Source organism: Haemaphysalis longicornis, unplaced genomic scaffold, assembly GCF_048455015.1.
Source record: "Haemaphysalis longicornis isolate Haplotype H1 unplaced genomic scaffold, Haemaphysalis longicornis Haplotype H1 scaffold_5, whole genome shotgun sequence".
NCBI lineage: Eukaryota > Metazoa > Arthropoda > Arachnida > Ixodida > Ixodidae > Haemaphysalis > Haemaphysalis longicornis.
In genome coordinates, this window is record NW_027526385.1 from 95535800 (window position 1) to 95542146 (window position 6347).

Below are 6347 nucleotides of genomic sequence, written 5' to 3' on the forward strand. Positions count from 1 at the left end.
GCAACAAGTCGGCGCTCATTAGCATCGTGATGCGCTACTCCGCTGTACCTCGCTTAGACGGCAGCACCATGAAAATTGAGGAGGTAATAAGAAAGATGTATGGCGCTTTCATACGGCTGTCTACTCTTCATTTCGTAGCGGAGTCGGTAAAGCGCCTAGTACCTCTGCTAGCGGTGAGAGAGCCCCCCGCTGGAATCCTGGCGCAGCCATGTTGTTTTGGCGATGTCATTTGGGTGATGGATATGACGTTAGTGAGGTCTTGGTGGATCCCGGCATAAAACACCTTCGTGCTAAAATGCATTATTACGAAAATAAACAAATAGTTGAACACATTATTATATAAAAATAAACGAACGAATTTTAGAAGCACTGGAGTATCAATGTTCGATTAAATGTATAAGTTGGACTTCACACTTCAAGCCACATTTAGGCGGCTGCTCTGCGGAACGCGCGTGCATTGCTGGAAAGGTAAACAGAAGGTCCCTCTGCCAAATCTTCCTCTGATATGTGATGCGCTTTCGAGTTTTCTTCAACCACAAGCCCGAGGGGTTTTGGCAGCTATAATTAACACTACAGCAACTGATGCCGCCTTACCGACGATGCCAATAAATTCAACCGGGTTTACTTCTACCAAACGGAGTCAAGCGCCTCTTCAGCATTCCGCTGGTCTTCTAAAGCTTCTGAAACATTTCGCATTTAGGGCGGCTGAATCCTATCAGTCGGAACCGCAGTGCTTAAGCACAGTTTGTAAAAGTACAAGCACGAACAAAACGGCAACGAATTTCATTGTCTAACCGCGACTGCTCATAAATGCTATCGCTATGAAAAAATAATTGCTAGAATTCGAAATTGATGCATGACACGAACTGAACAACTTACATTTTGTGTAAAACTGTTTTGTACAAACCCAGTCTAACCATTCTGACATTTCGCTTGAATGTGTAAATAGTAACCTTGCTTTCGTTACGTCCTTTCAGGATCCAGGGAAGACGAGTAAGCATAACCTTCGTAAGCGCTGTAACAAATTAGTTTTGGGTTTGACTGCAAAAGTGAGTTGGCATACGCAGCCTGGTTAAATGCCATAAAAACAATATAGATATTAATGCACCCACCGAAAGAAATGATATATGACAAATTCATCCTACGCACGCCCCTAAATAGTCTTTGCTTCTGAAGCCTTGTGCAATATCCCTAACCACTAACGTTTAACATGCAAATTTATTCTAAGATATATCAACACTTTGGGGACGGTATGAGGCCGCGAAAAACGGTACCTTGCCATGCGACATGTCATTAGTTATTTTAAGCAATTAAAACTGGTTCCCCAATTTCTAATAATGTTTAGGTATTCTACAAAAGTATCACTCAACAAAATATTACAAAACGCCACCTTTACAAGCTATGCGGTTTAATATTTTGTTAAGGGACCTAATATCACTTTTCCACAAACACTCTACCACTGCACGAGCATTTTTACAGGCGAAGCTAATGTTATTGCGATGGGCGAAGGACGCAAAGTATGCTGCAAAAACTTCACTCTGCTATGTGCACAAATGGCGTTGGTGTACTGACAGCTCTGGCTCACGCATGTACTGTTAACAATTCTGTGTTCACTTCGCTTTTAAACACTTTATCACGTGAGCATACAGCACTCTGAGATCTCTAGTGTACTTTATAGGCCTCTAAATCACAGTCGCCTTGGTTCCTGTCCATTTCAAAATAGGGCATCAGCTTGCTCATGGAGAAGCGGCTGCCGCCACGTGTGATAATGTGTGATTTTATCAGGTCATTGCTCGGACCTCAACAGTGCCGGATTAAGAAACGCTGGTGCCCAGGGCTACTGCGTTCTTGGAGCCCTAGTAATGATGAATAATATTATGATTACCATGATGATGATGACGATTCCGCTTTAATTTATTATGCAAAAATTTTTCAAGCTCAAGTTATGCTCACTGATCAGTGATGACTTATACATAATAGTTCTCCTTCATGAATTCTATTTATTGGATTGATGTCTAGTATTATATAACCGAATTTATCAGGCGTAAACGTTAGTATGGTTTGATTGCTCGTCAATCACAGATTCACAATTAATCGAAGCGCCATGTCGGCCTGCACAGGCCATGGCACAGAAGAGTATTTTCTTGCAAGAAGAATATTAGGCCTGTAAGGTTTCAGTTTTATTGTAAAGTTCTGTTTCTGCATATATGGAACGGCTCAAATTCCGCGCAGGCAGCTGTCACTCACGGACTTCTGCCAAACAGGTAGCCGCCACATTTTATGGGCCAAAATCCTATTAGGTTACCAGCGCAGATAAGGCACCACGCGGCAGTTAGAACACGCGCCCCCTTTGGAAGAGGTTGGGGAGGGCTCAGACGTGCCCCGCAACGCAACCTTCGTATCACAGCACGATTAGCACAAAGTCGATAAGCAGAAAACGTACTTTTTTTGGACTGGGGAGCGGTCCGTTCATGCGTGGGTTTGTGCATGGCCGTCGAACTTTCAGCGGCAATGAACACCTGTTGCGCTGCTGCAATGCTGTTGCTGGTCTGCAAGCCGTTACACAATAACGGGTCCCCTTTGAGTTGGAGAGCGACACGTGAACACGAGAGATGGCATCAGACAACAGTTTAATAGGGATAGACTGTCTCGGCTCACCCCCGCCTTGCTGCTCCCGTCGGTGCCGCGCAACAGTTCCAGCAGTGAGTAGTTCGTTATCGATCGGTCGTTGTTCAGTCCTAACTGGCAGTGGAAACACGCTAAATATCCTCGTCTATATTAAGGGTATACAACGAAGGAGAGTATGGGTGGACCTCTCATTTTCGAGTCTTCAACACGTCGGCCGCGTCCACTGTTTTCCCGCGCTCCTTCAGGGGTTCCTTCTCTCCTGCCGCCGTGCTTAAGCGGGACCAGATCAGCGGGCCGGGCGCCCTTTGGTCCGCGCCGTGTGCCGGCTCATTCAAAAGCGAAACTCGCCCACGGGGACAAACAGCTTACAATCCTCGAGTCGCGGCGGACGTCTGTTATCAAGACGACATCAAAGGGGCCGCACGCAGGATGCGTTTTTGTGCGGACACAGCTTTCCTCATTCGGAAAGGAAACAGACGTTGTTGTTGCTTTGTTTGGTGTCCACGCCTGAGCTCTTCACACCCCCAATGCCTGCTGATAACACAGCTCGAAGAGAGCCGCTAAGGTCTGGCTGTCACGGCGGTCCCTGCGTCTACACGGAGTAGAGCCTAGAGAATGACGCTACCCATGGAGTCGCGCAAACATCTAGCTTCCGCAGCACTTGTTGCTCAGCCACCCTGCAGATGCTACACCACAGAGGCACGGGCTGAAGGCAAACGACCCAGCGATAGGCCTACACAACCTTTCAACATTGAAGTAACCATATATATGCTGATCATTCAACGAGAAATATTGAGTCGTTATCAATCACGCTTATGAAATTAAACTAATTCACTAGCTTTATTGAACGGGTCGTCATCGTAATTAACTTCCTTGCCAAGTGCTATACATTCAAATTTCTAGCAGAAACTATGTAGAGCCCATAAATTGTCAATATTTAAATATAACGTCCCTAAGGCTTAAACAATTTACGATGTTCTTCAGATATTATTTCATTATTCGCATGCCTAACCCTTTCTTATACTAAAACGTGCGCGCGCCAAAACGTACCCGTACATATATGCCTGTGTATCGAAAAGAGTAAAGAAATGACCTGTGCCGAAAACACCGGAGCCGAGCTCGGGGCCTTTTTATGAGGCTTCTTAGGCACGGTGAAGCTGTGTACCCGCGACTTTTGGTCTAAGACGTCTTCTCATAAACCTCAGGAAAACAAAGAAGAGGAGTAGGAGTAACTAAAAAATTGAAATGGAATCGAATGTTGTCAACCCTAACATGCCCCCCACTCTTCCCCACCAGTCACGTGTGAAGGTGATGTTAAAGTTCCTACGTTCAACTTTCAATGCGGGCACGGCGCACACTCAAGATAATTTTTTTCATATTAAAGAGCCCCCCGGCCCCCTTACAGATGGGAGCCCGGGGCTACAGCCCTCGTAGCCCCTCCTCTATTTATCCGGCCCTGGACCTCAAACCAGTCGTGGAAAGATCTCGCTTTCTGTAACAGAAGTTCTTCGATACGCAAACAAAGCAGAAACCATTTGATTAAACCAACCATAAGCAGGCAAATAAAAGCAAGACAACACATATCTTCACAATGAGCAATTTTGTTTTACGGATGGAGCACACAAGGAGCATCCGTGGACACCTTCTGCATGGAACACCATGGCCAACTTGGCCCAGGTGCTGAGCGGAGGTCTTGCTGCGCTCCATCGGCTCATAATGCAGCTGGAAGCTAAAAAGACAACGGCATTTCGCGCACCCCGAACACGCAATAGACCCCCCCCCTTTTCTCAGCCCTCTTATTTTTTTGAGGAGCAGTCAGCTTCAAAAGATTCCTAATTTCCTTGCTTAGGTTGATTTTAACGAACGATTGTTTTTCTTTCGCTTCGTAAACGGAAACATTTTGGCCTCTCTGTATGAATTTCTGTCTGTCTGTCCCTCGAATCAGCTTCCTTGCCAAAACATACAAGAATTCTTGAAGGAGACGTCCATATGTATATATTAGCAAAGGATTTCCAAACTCCTAAACCTACTGGAAAAGTCCATACATGTCAACATCGTTGAGCAGAAAAAATATTTGATATATTTGATTAAAACATAAGGAGATAATTAGTATTCGCAGTGCCATTGTTTGTGAAAACAAATTTTTGCTTGATTTTTGTGATGGCCCATAAAATTACCCCATGAAACGTTTTTTCAACCTAAAACACAAACCTGCCTCGCGCGCGGTACTAGCACACCTGTCTGTGTTTCTGCCAGTCATAGAGTGGCGAAGGAGTCCTGTGTATGGCGCGCCAACAGTGAAACGGGGTCTGAATAATTTGACTCAAGCAAAGCTACTTCAGTATACTGTATTGAAACAGCGTTCGGAAACCGTGTGAATCGGAAAGCTGAGCCGCAAACATAAACTTTTCCAAACATAAAAATAATCTACAAAACAGGAATGAAAATCACATCCAAGTTTATATTGCCGTGAACCGATCACGGGTTTGTTTGTTTATTGTTTGTTTTTAACGCCCGGCCACACCCGGCTCTGTTATCTGGGTCCCATGAGAAGCACGTGTTCCATTTTTTTATTTTGAGGCCGCACGGGCTATCTCATTCAGATAAGGAGACTTTTTCGCCCTAGCGTCACTAGCGTAGAATAGTCTTCCTTGATCTGCAATGTTCGGGATGTGAATCGACGGTTCGAGAACCACGCGTGCCGAAAGATAAAAAACCTGCAGAGCAGATGCCGCGGCAATCCGAATCGCTGACGCTCGCTAACGTGCGTCAATTTGTTGACTGCTGCTTCGCCGCTTTTGTACTTTTTCAGTTGTTAGGGGAGCACAAGTTCGCTCCAATAAACTTATTTTCTTTGGAAGACGAGTGTGTCATCTTTGACTTTGTGACATCTGGTATACGTGCTGGGCACACGAACCCTAAACCATCGTCAAGCCAACAAAAAAGCCCAACTCGTGTCAGCCGCCGACAGCAACGCCTTCAGCCAGAGTTTGGACTGCTTCCTGATAAAGTGAAGAAAAAAGACGTCGTGACCACCAACAAGATCAACGCAGCTATAGGCACAATGACCAGTGCTACCAATCCTGCCCTCGTCCTTCAGCAACCCAGGGAGCCCCCAACATTCCATGCGTCACTTTCTGAGGATCACGAAGACTGGTTGGATCAATTCGAACGGGTCAGGCTGTTTAACCGATGGGACGAAGCGGAGACACTGAGGCAAGTGTTGTTCTACCTTGAAGATTCAGCACGGATGTTGTTTGAAAACCATGAGAGCTCCCTTGAGCCTTGGAACGATTTCAGAAAGCAATTTTTAGCGACGTTCACCACGGTTGTGCGAAAAGAGGTGGCCGAAGTATTGCTGCAAACGCGGACACAACACCCTAATGAAAGCATTGTTGTGTTCGTCGAGGAGATGAACAGGCTTTTCAGGCGTGCTGACCCTTGTATGGCAGAAGAAAAGAAGTTACGCTTGCTGATGCGCGGTGTGAAGGAGGAACTGTTTGCTGAACTTGCCCGCAACACGCCCAAAACCATCGCCGAATTCACGACCGAAGCTAGCACAATTGAGACGGCCCTCGAAATCCGTGCTAAGCAGTATGACCACAACTTTGTTGGCGCAACCAATGCGACCTACGTTGACAGCATGCGGATTTCGGCAGACAGCTTACGCGAGACTATCCGCGCTGTAGTGAGGGAGGAGCTGCGGAAATTTCTCACAA